The sequence below is a fragment of the Cupressus sempervirens genome, chromosome 4 (assembly GCF_028749045.1).
Source record: "Cupressus sempervirens isolate cs-2001-9-10 chromosome 4, ASM2874904v1, whole genome shotgun sequence".
NCBI lineage: Eukaryota > Viridiplantae > Streptophyta > Pinopsida > Cupressales > Cupressaceae > Cupressus > Cupressus sempervirens.
In genome coordinates this window covers 625,472,855-625,490,484 of record NC_143121.1, presented here as the reverse complement: position 1 = coordinate 625,490,484, position 17,630 = coordinate 625,472,855, and positions in this window count along the sequence as shown.

Below are 17,630 nucleotides of genomic sequence, written 5' to 3'. Positions count from 1 at the left end.
AGAAGTCAATTATTTGTGAAATTATTAATGAAAGGTTAATGCATGTCAATTGTTCATTGAAATGTTCAAGATAACAATTTCAACTATTGTTGATCATTCAATTCTGAAATATGGATTAATTTACAATGATGCACCAAATGTTTGACTAAATTCATGTTAGCTAAGCTAGAAAAGAGGCAAGTTGTTGAAATTTCCCCTTAGGGACATTACAATGTATGATGGTACTTTCACTCTCAACTAACAATTTTGAGCACAACAGGAATGGGAAATAAAGTTTCCTTGATCACCTTGTTATTAATCTACATGTTAATTGATGTCAATTTTTGATGTTTTGTCTTGATGAATCTTTTGAAATTGAGCATAATCTATTTTTCCAAGGTTCCCAATAGTGGACGTGGAAATGCTAGCTAGAGACAAACAAAAGAAGACTGGCTCTAAAGAATGGTTGAAGATGTTGAATTTACATCATGTAATTGATTGTTTTGAAGCTTGAGAGTGTATAACAAGATTAGGTACATGTTATAGATATTTCTATTATTTGTGATTATCACGACAAATATTAATAAGCCTATTTTGGGAATAAATTAAATAGGTCAACAAATATTCTCTATTGAGTCTTAATCAACAATGTACAGTTTAGGAGAAAGCAAGATTGTTCAATGTATTCACCTCATTCTGTGTATTGCAAAAAAAGCATAATTGACACTTTACTAAATTGAGAGGTTTATATCTGGCTACAATCAACAATAACAACATGTTACAACTGATTTTTAAAGGCAACATGTTCATCTACAACTCCAAAAGTATTTCATACAAGATGAAGGTGGAAATCAACCCTTGTTGAACAATGTAAGTCTGAAATAATGCACTTAACATAAGTAGCTGATAATATAAGGTAGTCAATAAAAAACTTAACATCTCAATTTGAATTGAGGAAAATTAGGGCCTAATCAAATTATATACTCAATTTTGTGCATTTGATTTAAATAATAAATACTACCATTTTTCTTTATCTACCTTAAACAACCATCATTAGACACAATAAGTACATATTACTTATTTATGTACCAGAATGTTCGGCTTAAGAATTCATTGGCAGTGTGTATCTATTTAGCTTCTTCTCTAGATTTATAATTGGATTTGGTTTACAAGCTCGATGAAGTAGGTTAACTAAGACATGTATGATCAATAGACATTTTGAATTGTAGAAGATGCAATTGAATTAAAATATATTCTAGGAAAATAGATATAGAATGTTGAAATGGCGACATTGGATCCCTTTACACAAACTAGTGTCGCTATTTGTATTGTTTGGTAGCAGTATATAGAATTAACCATAAGACACTACAATATATTTGAGAAGTCTTAACAAGTTCCAAATTGTTGACACGACATGTCAATGAATAAAGAATTGCTAAAAAGCAAAGAATTTACAATGTGGGATTCTCAAATATCTAAGATTCTTAAATCCAAAACCTTTTAGCAACTTCTACATCTATGGTGATACTCTAATTCAAAAACATAGCAAAGAATTTATTGTTGAAGTTGATGAAAGATCAACCCTAAAGCTCCCAAGAATCACATGCATGCAAACACCTATCACAAAAAGAGAGAAGCAAAAGCTATGCAGGCTGGAATTGTCAAATCCACAGATGAGACATTCTTGACGAACAAAAAGAGAGATTGCTATTATTAAAAGTGAATGAATGTTTACAATGAGAGATCATCCTTATAAAGGAGATCAGAACCCTAAAAAGGTCTAACTTATATTGCATCATAATAATTAATGAAATAATTAATTATTAGATGCCTAAAGTTTAGCTTAAGCAAACTAGAGTTAATTAGGAAATATCTAATTACTCTAACGCCCCCCCTAAGATGAACTTAGGGAGTAGCTAAAAACCTAAAAACTAGTACTAAAGTAAATATGGGTCCCGACAGCAAAGCCTGACAAGGTACCCAAGCACAACCAAATCTCTAAAAATATGAGAATTTGAGAAAACCACATGGGAAAAACCCTACTCCAAGAAGAGATGAAAATAATGTTGAAAAGAACTAGTGAAGGACTGAAGAAGCCTCCAAAATAGGAAATGTCCCAAAAGATAGGAACAATAGATGATCACGAAGAACACCACTTAAGCATGTAGAAGTTGCAAAGCTCTGTCAAAAGTAATTGTTGATCTAAAGAACCTCTAGTGAAATAGAACCTAACTAGGTAGAGAAGACTATAATCTGCATCAAATCAGGATGTACACAAGGGCAAACAAGTGAACTTGAACATATAGATGGCATGAAACACCAAATTCTGAAGAGTCAATCAATCAAATATGAAAGGCTACAACTAAAGTAGAAATGAAAAGAAGAGTGTCTATATGGTAAATGATCCATCTCATCCAAATGCATAGATACCCAACCACTACATCTACCTAGTACATAGGAACAAAAACTGAATACATAGGTCACTCCATTGAACCAAGGAAGTATGATAAACAACACAAGAACCCTCCCTAATGCAGACAAGGGTAAGGTGATAGGTAATTGGAAAAGTGGGCCAAAAGAAATGTATGTTAAGGAACCACAATCAAGATGCACAAAAGAATACATATGTGTGTACCGAGGTGAATCTCAGACATTTCATGAGGCTAATGTCATAGAATGGAAACTCATTGGACAAAGGAAGATGGAAAATAAAGGCAAAACATCAACCCCATATGGCACTTTAATCAGAGCAGTGCATGTACAATAAGGTACAAGATATGGTGGATCCCAAGAATACAATCATATACATGAGTGTCCTCAGATGACACTACTCGAATCAAAAGGCAAAACAAGGCAAAAGCAACTGAAACGAAAATACAGATAAAATATGGTACTTTATCTTTGTTTGTTTGCAAGAATGCATACAATTATGTCTAAATAGACCAAAAGAGACATAACATTGATACAACAAATAGTACAACCCATGATGAATTGGTTGAAGCAACGAAATCGATCCTCGAACCTGAAACAACCAAGATATCCACCATAATGCAAAGACACAAAAAATTGAATAGAATGTGCCTGGAGCATAATCTAGAAAAACAACCAGCATCACTGGAAAGAGCTTGAAAATATCTTTCCAATGATATAAATATTTTCCAAAATAGAGATTGAATGCTCAAGATATGTCTCTTAGAGTGCAAAATTGTACCCCTAACTTTGACAACAGAAAATGTCATAAAAGGCATCAAAACTAAAAAATACTTGAACCACTGGAACAAACTCATAACCATCTTTTTTTTGATATCTTGTTTGAGGAAAATGTAGTCTATATGCTTGAGATATGAGGAAAAACATCAAGGTAGGTCCAAACAGAGCTTGAAGGGCAAAGTATTGATGATGTAGTGTTGACATGACGCTAATGTTAGCAAGGGACAAGCCCAAATTTGACAGTCAATTGGCCATCAAGACAAAAAAAACCCTAAAAAAGACCCCTACTAGGAAAAAAAATTGATCGCCGGAGACAAGTCAAAAAATAAAGGGCCAATGCTGGAATAAAAAATCAATGGCCAAAAAAGAAGCATGTGTTTCAAAAAACCATCAAATCTTCCAAAGAGGGAAAAAAATGCCCAAGTCCATAAGTGCATGCTCCATAGAAGTGCAATCAAATCCTCCAACAAGCACACCATTGACAAAAGTAAAAAAATGTCTATAGGAGTCGATCACATGCCAGTCCTTCAAACTGCCAAATTGTTAATCAACATGGAGCAAAGGCTGGGAGAAAATTGAAGTTCGAGCACACAAAAAGAGGCACTGATATTGGCTTTTAGACATGCTCCCAACTTTACACAAGACCATCAAATAAACCACCCAAGTACAAATGTGGCAAAAATAACTCCCCACCAAAATACTCATGTGGGAACCACACATACGATGTGCATGCCCAAGAATGATGTCCCAAGTATGAATCCCAAGAATGTCGCTAATGTAGAGGAGAAATTTGTGACCATGGGTGGCACAGAAGAAAGTCTTGTGGTGTTGGATATTGTGCCCGGAGCAAAGGAAAACACACATGCCTATCAAATTGCGTGCAAACCAGAACACATGGCACCAAAAAAGGATGTCGATAAAGAAAAATGCTTGTTCAAGTAAAAAAAAGCTTAGCAAATACTAGATTTTCCATTTGACTTTGCATTAAAAACATTTAAAAAGTATCCCAAAATTTTCCATTAACAAAACCATTGGCAAATTCACGAAAAAACTCAGTCAAAGGGCAGATGACTTGCATGTGTCGAGGTCTCCATTGGCCAAAAATCAAGGGCTAGTAACAACATAGGTTCTTTATCAAGGGTTCCCCCTCCAAATGCATGGATCCCAAAAATGTGGGGCTTAACACCAAGAAATGGGGTTGCCGATGATTTCCACCAATGATTATGCTCCCCCAAAATGTCATTTAATCTCCAAATTGCAAAACCAACAGAACTTGCACCACCATTTTCCTAGCTCATGACTGTGGAAGGACCAGTGGACTGGTGCAAAGATTGGAGAGAAGACTTTAGCACTAAAATCTTTGGCTTGAAACCCAAAAACTTGAGGTTATGTGGCCCACAAAATATGTGCATGTTGAAGGTGAATCAGAACTTGGGCCAATCTCCCAATAAGTGCACATTACTAATGAAAAGACCTACATCATATTGGTGAGGAAAGAGAGAATATGTGGCAGTCAGACTTCAAGATGGCCTACGCATATGTATTGTGCACAGAGACTTCATTTAAAAATTCTCGCCTCTTTAAATTACTCTCTTTTTAATAAAGCCTTTGCTTTAATAAAAAGATATGCACCTCTCGTACAATTCCAAATCAAAAATAAATTTTTGATTAAAATTAAATATTGTTCTCTCAATTTTTGTGCCCAGGTCAAATGACCTGGGTAAAAAAAAATTGCCTCAAATTTCAACAACGTCCAAATTGGACATATTTTATATGGAAATGGGGGTTTTCGAGCACTCTAAGCTCAAAAGTGATGCCTATTTGGGCTCAAAGTCCCCTAAAAAATAGGTCCTCCCTAGATCCAATACAAAACACTTCTGAAAACTAAAACCCTCTAAAAGAGAAAAACACAAATCTGAAAACCAAGTCAAACCTCTTACAAACAAAATAGGGGCATGAAGATATGGAGCAGTGATACCATGTTGAAGTTGATGAAAGATCAACCCCACAACGCCCAAGAATCACCTGCATGTAAACACCTATCATAGAAAGAGAGAAGCAAAAGCTATGAAGGTTGGAATTCTCATATCCACAGATAAGCCACTCTTGACGAGCAAAAAGAGAGATTGGTATTACCAAAAGTGAATGAATGTTTACAATGAGAGATTGTCCTTATAAAGGAGATTGAAACCCTAAAAAGGTCTAAACTAGGTTGCATCATAATAATTAATGAAAGAATTAATTATTAGATGCCTAAAGTTTAGCTTAAGCAAACTAGAGTTAATTAGGAAATATCTAATTGCTCTAACATTTACAACAAGAAATTCTCAAATGTCTAAGATCTTTAAATCCAAAAACTTTTGGCAACTTTTACATCTATGGTAACCTAAAACAAATTTCTACTTAGTCTGATTGAAAAATATTTTCTAAAATTTAATACCCTCATTGCCTTTCCTTATATCATTGTAACAAAACAATGATTTTGCAAGAAGAATTCAAACTTTTTTAGATAGTGCATATCTAAGCATATCGAGAAGAGGCATCATCCATTAAATTTAAAGTCTCTTTGAGAAGCTTAAATATGCTGGCCTAATTTTGTAAGACTGAGTAATTTGTAGGTTTCTCATATTCAATGGATGATCTATTTCTAAAAGACTCATTTACTAAATTTGATGAAATTACTAAAGGCATACAATTTTTTGCTAAAACGCTAAAGGAATAAAAGTTTTTTTTTTAAATTCTACTTATACTAATTATAGATATTAATGTATTTATCCATCTGAATTAAATGTAAAATTGTCCACTAATAAGTATCAACAATTAAAATATGTTCATCAAATTTCATAAAGTTTGCATTTTTCAAATTTATTTTAAAATACATAACTAATTTTATATGTTATAAGTTATTGCCATGGCAAGAAACTATCACATTCGTGAAAAGCAAATGAGTTTATTTATTTGTCCAATTAGAGGCTTTAATTTATTTGCACAATTTTTTTTACTATAGTCATTAGTTGTGATGACATTTTTCTCCAATTTCATATAAATTATTTTTCTCGCATTTTATTGGTGGTTGGTTGCTACAATCATGAGTTTGGTGATCTTTGTTTTTTGTTTTGTTGTGTACAAGATGAATTCATTTAATTTTTTTCTCCAAGTTGTATTGTACATTAAAAAAATAAAAACAAAAAACAAGCTTTTATTTTTCCCCAAACTATAGAGCCATAAACAATATTCCCATAACAAGCACATTAAAAAAAGCAAAAAAAGCAAGACATTATTGAGTGTAGGTGGTGACCTTGCTTGTCTTATATGTTTGTCCTATTGCATGGAATGAGATTAAATGGGAATTTTTTTTTTATTTTTTTGTTTTTAAAAGACATTTATTTCCCCCCAAACTATAGGGATATAAAAATATTCTCATAACAAGAGAAAAAGCAAGAAAAAATAATGAAAATGAAAAAGACAAGCAAATAAAGAAATATACCGACCATTTTACATTATTGGAGTGCATGTGGAGACTTGGTTTGTCGTTTCTATGTATCTTATTGCATGAAATATGATTCAGTGAGATTTTTTTGATATAATTGTGGCACAAATTTAGGTCAACATTTGTCCTATGTAAGGATTAATAATGAATTCTTGTAGACATCTATTATCTATTGATTATTTATAGCATTGTGTGGTAGTTTTCTAATTGTATCTTTTGAGTGCTTTCATCTCTACCTTCAATACTATAAGGTATGTCAATACTAAATACTTTTATTTTTATCACATATTTGGTTGCATTTTTTTGTAATCATAAGCTTATTTTCAAATTTATGTTTGGAAATTTTATTTTATTCTGAAAATATAATTGTGGGTTTGTTTTTTGTTTCAAAATTCGATAGGGTTTCATAGTATTTCCATTATGTTTTTCAAATCTGTCAAATTTTAGATCTGTGCATATATTTTAGATTAAAATGAGTTTGTGCATGGATAATTGGTTTGAAATTCAGATCTGAGGGTCAAAATCTATTTTATTCTTAAAATATAATTTTTGGTTTGTTTCTTGTTTCAAAATTCGATAGGGTTTCATAGTATTACTATTATGTTTATCAAATTAATCAAATTTGAGATCTATGCATATATTTTAGATAAATATAAGTTTGTGTATAGATAATTGGTTTGAAAATCATATCTGAGGGTTGAAATCTATTTTATTCTTAAAATATATTTCTGTGTTTGTTTCTCGCTTCAAAATTTGATAAGGTTTCGTAGTATTTCTAGTATATCTTTTAAATCTGTCAAATTTGAGATCTATGTATATATTTTAGATTAAAATAAGTTTGTACATGGATAACTGGTTTGAAATTCAGATCTGAGGGACACAATCTATTTTATTCTTAAAATATAATTGTGGGTTTGTTTCTTGCTTCAAAATTTGATACGGTTTTGTAACATTGACAAGCCTCCCCATTGTGGGTGTCTCGTCCTAGCGATGATGCTTATTGATTGCAAGAGTAGCATCAATATTGGTCCTCCCCAGAGACTCCATCATTTTTGTAATAGATCTCTAATAGGTTTCTACCCAGATTGAAATCAAATAGTCAAAATTAGCAAGAGAAGATCAAACCTTCTAAAGGAGTCAAAACACTGGGAACTTCATCTACTCCTCTTGCATCTAGCTATAATCAATTTCCTTTTCTTATGTAACTTGATCTTTTTTGTTATCTTCCTCCCAATTGCAAAGAAACAACTTTCCAATCTTAACCATATCAAACTTGGAGGAAGCGTGCCTATCATGTCTTCTATTGTGTGTTCAATATGCAGCTTCTGCGAGTGAAGATAGCGAAGGCCAAATCTGCATGACATTTCAAGCCTTTGCAGACTATCCTCATTGAGTCTAAGGTGAAATAAATTGTTGTTGTTGGATATGCTACTTCTTTTTCAGCAATGATTCTCCCCATATTCTCCCCAAAAATATTTCTTTTTCCTCGTCACTAAGAGCATTGTCACTAATGTAGAGCACTTTGTGAATGTTTGGGTTGAGAGTAATGTTGTGAAGATCATCTATCCAACAACCTATTTCATTCTACTTATCATACAAGAAGGATCCAATCACTTCAGTAAAAGAGGAGGCCCCTTGCAAGCCTCGACTATTTGTTTGGACAGATCTTTGTAGCCTGGACTTGGAGATGCTCTCAAAAAAGTGTGTCAAATAAATAACTGGAGACAAACTAATAATAGCCCTGCTACCAGGGGTCAGCCAATGTACTCAATTGCATGACATCATCCACATCATCCAGAATGAGAAGAATGTGCTTTCCTCCCAAACGATCTCTCAACACTATCCACTTCTTCGCCATATTTAGCTACATCTTTAAGAATTTTTCTCTACAATTTTGTAAGGTCTAGGCCATCTATAGCAATGGCATGAACATTAAATAAAAAGGAGGCAACATTGAAATCACCATAAACTTTATTGAACACGACCTTCGCAACTGTGGTCTTTCCAATGCCATTGATCCCCCATATTCCAATTTTAACCACACCTTCCACTAAATTGAGATTTAACTTATGGATGAGAGACTTGATCACACTTTTCTCTGAAAATGTATGAGGAAAAGTTAGAATGTAAAACATTGATAGGAAAGTCATAGAGCATTGTTTCAAAGATTATGAAAGCGCATTTAAGGAAAACATGTTAATGCTAAGAAATAATCTAAAACTAAATAGTATAGTAACATACATTCTTTACTTATAGCTAGTAAGGAATCAATTAAAGGAATTGGATTATATCTTCTTTAGGGATTACACCAAATTTTGCCTTGTGAGGAGCTCTTCACGTTCATCACAATACAGGGGATTATTCAGTGAACTAAAGCCTCCAATTCCAAGGAAGAAATCTAATGTAGTTTCTGCCCATGGGATAACATGGCATGATCCTTACCAATGGATGTCTGATGCCCAAGATCCTTTAGTTTCTCACCATCTTGAACAAGAAAATCATTGCATTGAAGCTTTCATGAAAGATACAACTCAGTTACAATGATAGTTGGAAGTAGAGATGCTATCCAGAATGCCCCCTAAGTTTTCTACTCCCCTAGAGTGTTGGGGTCAATGGTAAATTCAACCTTTATCTTGATATTATACATTATTCTTTCCATTTAAAGATCTCTTGTAGAATTTTTTATTTATCCAATGCCTAGGGCCCTTTTTTACAAACTGCGACATAGTTGGATTCTATATTCCACAACTTGGCACAACAAATAGGATCAGAACCAACCGTTTATTAATACATAATGAATAGAAGACTCATTCCTTTGTTATTGATCTTTTTTGCCCTCTCAACAATATATGAGGTCGACATATTGTGCCTTAAGGTTGACCCGCCCCCTCTCCTCCCACCCAGGCCCCACCCCAACCAACTCAAATTGGGGAGCTGACTCAACCCAAACCATAACAATTGGAAGGAATTGATCACCTTCGTGCATTTTGTGGAAGAAGTGTGATAAGACAATTCAAGAATCTTAGACTTCTATGGAAAAAGTGTCGTAAAAGGTATTTGGAAAATATATTTTTAGAGATTTAAGTTGGTTTAGAAGAAAGTGTTAGTATGTTGATTTGATAAGCTTAGACATCCATTCCATTTTCTACAACTTTTGATGTATTTTATAATATCACATTCTTGTAAAAATTAAGAGGGCCATTAAATTAGGATGTCATGATATGTTGGAAAATGGGTTACTTTATGGAGTGGATTTGTGGATAGTATGATATGCTTGGAAGTGCATGAATTTGCATAGTAATCTCATTGGTATGAGAGATGTTTTCAACTATTCTTTGTCCTCTCACCCACTCCATATGTTGTTGAAGCTTTCCTTAGTTGGATGTCCCCTTGTGTCCACTCAATCATTTTATGGAATGTGACAAGAAATGCCATCACTAAGTGCTTGTGGAGTATTGTAGGTAGTGACAATACTTTGAATTATTTTTATTGCTCTATTTTTCTACTAAGCACAATATCCCCGTCAAAATTTGAGATATTTAATTTCATAATAATGAGGCATTTTCACTTCTAAAAGAGAGGTTTACATAATTGAAAACTTCATAGTTGTATTTTATGACCCTACAACCAAAACACAGGGGTCCTCATACGATGCTTAATCAAACACCAATAATCATATTTATTGCTTTCAGTTGAATCATCCAGTGTTATGATTCAAGAGAAAACTTTAGACAGGATACTAATTTCAATTTGTTGCTTATGACAATGTTCAATTAGAAACCCTTATGCTCCTATTTTTAGCCTTAAATGCCTTCGTTGTCTAATACTTCAATTCAAAACACAAAATTATTGCCAAAATCATTGTTCAATCTATTAGTCATGTTCAATTCAAAATAAACACTGAAGTCCATTAATGATTCTTAACCAAATTCCCTTGCCTATGGTCAACAACTATGACTTTAGACTAAGGACTTATGATGCCCACAAACTTAACCCTTGATTTCCTATTATTTTCCTTAGATACTCATTCAAATTTTAATTCATACCCCCCATGTAAAGTGGAATCCACAATATAACTTTTCTTATTATATTTTCCATCATTAGAATATCTCATTGGTAAAAAAAAATTGATTTATTTATTAACACAAACTTTCACCAAATTTCTTTAAAAAAATAATAATGAAAATTTCAATGTCGACTATTGTTTTTCTGAAAGTAAACCTACAAGCCCATATTTTCATGTTAATGATAATATGTATTGCATCCTTAATGTTATTTTCTCTGTTAGATTTATTGCTATGATAAATAAAATCTAGCAAAACAACACAAAACTAAAGAGTATTATTGTGCATCTTCTTGATTTTTCTTTTCAATCATGAAAACGTGTGCTATAAACAATACTTGCAACAATGTTTTTCAAAATCTTGAGCAATTACTTCCTCTACTAGGAGAATTATACTAGTGACTAATATAACTAGCTTGATAAATTTCAAAGGCTGTAGAATCTGATAATTGGAAAGTTGATAACAAACTTTACAACTTGAAAATGGATAAGCAAGTATGTACTCCAAGGTCGTAGTGGGACTATCCCATTATAGGACCAACTAAATCAACTACAATGCGACATGTCTTCATATTTGACTGTTCATGTGTCAAGCAATCTCTAAGGACACTGATAGGCAAAGACTTTTTGAAAAATGCTTCAAGAACAATATTCTATGCTGATATTGTTTCACAATTCTTGTCAAATTGTATGGACTTGGTATAAGAAGCAACAGTCATTGAGAAACTAACAAAAGCTTATGTACGAGAGTACTTTGTGCCACCAATAGATACCACCTGCAATCTAAGAATTTGTTTTCCACTTTTTGAATTGTCTCTGGATTGGTGACCCCCTTGTAGTGAATGGAGCATATCCATAGAACATGATGACTAAGTTGGCTAAGAACAGAACTAAGCATGTGCGTACCTACAATGAACTTGTAACAAAGGCATGGATGACACTAATCTTGCTAATATTGGTCGACTATACACTATTCTTCACGATGAAGAATACTCCATGGCTTGTAACATTAATTGTAGTGAGTATGATAGCCATATTGTAGGCATTTGGTATGTAACCGAGCAACATACAATGATAGTAATGTCATTAGCCATGACAATAGTAATGACATTTAGTATTTATCGGCTAGTAGTGTTATGATTGATCGTAGCATGGAAATAGTGTTTATAATGAAGATAAGCTACAAATAACTATTGACAAAAGATGATTATGAGGAATATGACAATGGTCATTTTTTAGCTACTATTTTCTGGAATTGAATATGGTTTTCATTTCTTTATAATTGAAATTTTTGTTTGAGAGGATTGGTCATTTGTAATGTAGTGTAAATATGTGCATATCGCAACATGTCCTTACAAAAGTTTAATTGCAATATAGAAATGCAAACAAAGAAATGAAGAAGACATATAGGGGTGTTTGCAAGAAAGCATCTAGTCGATTTTCAATAGAGATAACATTCCCCAAGGTACGAAGAAAAAAATGGCTAGGAACATTTGACACAATAGAACAAGTAGCCTTTGCACATGACATGTCCAACATGTCAATGAGAGGTAGTAATGCATACACCAACTTTTGCCATGTCAACTGTACACCTCATAATCAACCTTGCAATGTGTAGAGCACTCAAATCTCAACTATAATGAGATCAAACAAGAAGAAAACTAAATTCATGAAGCTGTCTGAATTGCAAGAACATACTGAAAAAGTTGAAGAAAGCAAAGGATATATGTCATTTTACAATGGATCTAAAATCTATCCAAAAGAAAAGTCATATCGAGGTGTTCAAAAATGTTCAAGTGGTTGTTATGTTGCACAAATGTGGAATACCACACAAAAAAAGCAAAAATGGATAGGAACATTTGATACGAAAGAGGAAGTTGCTATCACATATGATATGGCTATGATTTCCTTCAAAGGATACAAAGCCATTACAAATATTTTGCATCCAGATACATAGAGACATGAAACAAAAAGTATCTCTCACTAAGAGAGAGATCAACTTGGATTGACCCTTCAAGTTGAACAATGTACAATAGAATTTCATTAAATCCAATACAACACTGACAGAGAATCATCCAACATATGGAAATAATTTTGAATTTTTTTTTTATTGTTATAGACAAAAAAATTCATTAGTATTTGATGTTCCTATCAAGGCTTTGTGCCAAATGAATTTAGTTAGGTTCTCTGATGAGCCAGGTTTGTCTTCTAAATAATTTTAGCAGATTGAATGCTCCCACTTTTAATAGTTGGATCAAAGAATGAATTGTGGCATGGATATATTTTCCCTCATAAAATTATTCTATACTATATAAAATCTAAATATTAACATCTATATAATCTAATGTTTTCGTAGATTTTCCTAAAGGAAGAAGCAATTTCCTTGTTTGATATCTTGTCATATTTATTTATTAAACTAGTTTCCATGTGGTGCTCAGAGAACCCAATCCAGCAAAAAATAGTTAATAAAGTTGAGCTAGCAAGTTATACTGATTGTTTTATCAAAATGAGATGATGTGCACAATAATATCTAAAATTTCTTTGATAAAGACAATGGATGCGACTTGTCAGTTTATAGTTTGAGAATCAGAATGTAAAATCCAAATTTGATACCTTGAAGAGCAACGATAATGTTTTCTTATAGTAATTCTGTTGTTTGCTAAATTAAATTATAATACACTACTTGGTTCTTTTTCCAAGTCATTACTCAACACTTATCATCCTAAGATTAGAAGAGTGTCCTCAGGTTTGGTAAAATTACTAGTCTCCCCTTGTACCTCTATGATGAGGTAGGGTTCAAAAAGATCCCCAATTCACAAACATGAAACCATTCACTAAAGCTCACCCCTCAATCTATCTAATGATACAATATATGCAGACATAATTTCTAAGGTATGAAGCTAAGAGATTACACTACAAAATTCTCATCAATTCGCCATCAGAATTATACACTAAATTAATATAGCAATATAAAAGATCACACTACTAATTTAGTAATAAAAAAGATCACTATGAAATTTTCATCAATTTGCCATCCTCAAGATATTTAAGCATGGAAGCATAAGTGTTCAAACAAGCTACATTTAACCCATTGATTTCTTCTACAACTTTGAAAAATTAAAGAATCTTTAAGACCAAGAATATATATTACTTTAGGAGTTGGTGATTAAAAAAGAGAGAATAAAGATCTTAGTAAAAGATTTCAAAATAGCAAAATGATTATAAAACCATAAAGAAACATCCTTATGCCCAACTCTCCAAAAATTAATCATTTTAAGGCCTTCGTGCAAGAGGTCAAAGATTGTAATATACAAGTTTGATGTATCATTTTGGGAAATATATTGTACTGGAGTTGAGGTTAATTTAGAATTATACCAGGGTAGTAAGATCATTGTGTGGATGCATTTAATTCTAGGGAGAATGGAGTTGATGTTGGTTGATGACACCAATAGAGCAAGGGTTGCTGAAATCCACGAGACACCTATGATGAAGGCAAAGCACATCTCTCTTCCCTCGTAGATGCATTGTTTGAGAGGATGCATTTCTGTTGACGACTATTTCTTGCTCATCTTCAAGCAGTCGCAACATCAGGGTGAAGACATTAATGTTGGGAGTATAGAGCATGCGAGTCCTAAAAACATGCTTAAAATTTATGTTATGAGTGTTACCATGAGCCACTTGAAGATAATTCCTTTAAATGCAAGAGAATGCACAATATCTAATTTGGAACAACTAGAGGCAAAATTTATGGTCTTTGGATCACAAAGTCAACTTTTTTTATATAGCCACGTAGATGCTCCTAGTTGTATCCTTTCTTATATCTTGAAAATTATTGTAGCTAGAGAAGTTGTGCAGTTGCAACAATTAAATCAGATTAAAACTCTAGAAGATGAAATAGAAATCACTGTGGCATGCCCCTATTTTGGTTACATCTATCACGTCTTTTATAAGTTTGTGATAACACCTAGCTTGTTTCCAGATGCTCAGAAGTGCATTACTTTCAAAATGGTACTGGAAAGTAGTAGACCAGTTAACTAAATCAGCTGTTGCATAATGTCCTCCACCATAGCCCCCCTAGAGATTTGTGAAAATCAAATTGATCTTACATTTCTGAGTAGGTTAAATTCAGGGTTATTTTGGAAAAGATTTAAAATTATTTTTATAAAATTAATTCTTGAAATGATACTTATGAGATGTCAAAAATATTATAATTGATATTATGTTTGTAATTTTGTTTGGATAAATAACATTGAGAAAGAATTATCTGTTCTGGAAAATGAAAACATAATTAGCTTGGTGGAGTGGGAAAACTAGCAATAGCAGCATTCTATTAAAGTAATCTATCTTGAACAGGAACTCATGACTGTGTAATCTAATTAAATATATGTACCATTAAGAACAATGTTGAATAGTATCAAATTCATAACAGACAAGTTGAATGACTTACATGAGGGTCATGCTACTCATGTTGCCTATAACAAGGCTCTATGAAAGGGTTGGGCCCAATACTACAACTAGAATCCATAAGAAAACTTCCATTGAGTAGAATGATAATCTCATACACTTGTAAAATTGAAATTACATGAGTAGTTCAACCAGCAATGAAATTATACTAGTAGTTCAACTAGCTAAAGCTTGAAGGTTTTAGATATTCTCCAGCAAATATGGTTTATGGTTTAGGTTGTTTTTTATATTGAATGTCCCATTTCTATATTTTATATTATAAGCACCTTTTTAAAACTTGTTTAGATATATTAAATTAGTAATCAATGTTCCTATCTTATCATGTCTAAAATCTTATATGCAGTGCTAGTGATAAAATTTCTTCTCTATTACTAATGTTTTTGTTTGGTAGCTAGAAAATACTATAAGTTATGATTCCCATATTGAGGTTAGGGCTATCTTTATAATTCCACAAAAAATATGTGTACCTTTAGTGAGACTACTGTGAGAATATATATACAATTATCTAGTCAAAGGGAAAGTTTAACTCATCAATCACCTATAATGTTACATTTAGTCATCATGAATTATCCAAGGGTAAAAGAATACAACTAATTTACACTAGATTTTGTTAGAAACTAGTGAAGTTGAAGATAAAATACCATGGTAGTCACTGTAATCATTGAATAGTTTAATAAAGCTAATGTTCAATAAGGCACTGTAAGCACTCTTGCTATGTAGGTAGGTAGGGGTGAGACTGTTGGTACATGTAGAATTTACAATTAGATAGAATCTCTTAGGATTGGAGAAGCATCTACCCTACTAACACCTATGTATATTGGATAATGTAGACAAGGAAGATTAGTAATATGGAAGGAAAACTCAAACTCTATACACTTTGCATGGAGGTTGCAGAGCGAGCAGGGTCTGTTGTGACTTACCAGGCAATATTTCATAATACAATTGCTATTAGAGTTGAGGAGGAGGATAGGAAGAGAACATGGGTTGCAGATGCAGATGTAGAGGAATGTAAGAAAAGAAGCTCAATTGAAATTGCTCCTACAATTTATAATCATGCTCTTTCAATCTTTCTTGCAAACAAGGGTGTATGGCTCAAGGCTGCTCAGCTAGAAAAGAGCCATGGAACCAGAGAGTCTTTAGACACTTTATTGAGGAAAGTTGTGACCTACTACCCTTGAGCAGAGCTGTTGTGGCTAATGGGTGCCAAAGAAAAATGGCTTGCATGAGATGTTCTTGCAGCATATGCAATCTTACAAGATGCCTATGTTGCAATTCCTAATTCCGAGGAGATTTGGCTTGCTGCATTCAAGTTGGAGTTTGAAAATCACAAGCCTAAAAGGGCTAGGATGCTTCTTGCCAAGGCTGGCAACAATAGTCTCAACAATGCAACCAAACAATTGTAGAGGACAAGCTCACCCGAGTGTCCAAATCCCTTCAACAATATCAACAACAATAGTAGCCACTCTTCGATCGCGCCCACGAAAAACCCCAAGCACGATCCCAACAATCTCAACAGAGCCATAATAGTACATAAACACACATGATTAACATACAAATATTATTACAAAAATTATAAAGGAGAATAAGGCAAAAAACATATTATTACTCAGCATCGATTATATTGACGCATACATAATCGTACTGCAGGTGATAAAGAACTCAAGATATGTCCACTTTCAGGGAGAAGATTTCGATGTGTAAGTCCACTAAACATAGGATAAGTCGAGAATTACCACAGCAACATAGAGGGTCCGAGGTAGGAAATGATAGATTAGGAAGGACTAAATTGTTCTATTGATTTGGAGTTATTAAATAAAAGGAACAAGATAGAATAATTCAAATACATTGATTATAAGGAGGACATCACATATGGAAAGAATACGTGGGAACAAATTAGTGAATAAGCAACAAGGTTTGTCTTGAAAATTCTAATGAATAATAAGTTAAAGACCCGAATAAAGTACTCAATACAATTATTATGATTTTAGATCTTTGCAAATGAAAATCAAATTCATTATGGAAACAAAGTCAATGCCATTGAGCAAAACTATAGTAGCGGTTCCTTCAACATATTATTTATTGATTCAAAGAAAATCATCGATTAGTTATAATGGCTTTAGCTTCTTAGTGAATGATATCTGACTTATTCAACATCATTGGTAGATAATTTCAAAATTAAAGGTCGAGAAAATGGGCTAGGATAGAGGAATAAATTACAATATTGTGAAATCATCAAGCAACCATCATAGGGAAAATAATCAAATCTTGTTTGAACCTGTGATAATTATTTCTAATAATTTCTAAAATTTACTGGAGCTCGCTGGCAGGAAATATCTAAGAATTAATAAAGTCTATACAATCAAAATGAGACAGACCAATGTGAGAGACATGTGAGCTTCATTTCATTAACACAAGCCATTGTAA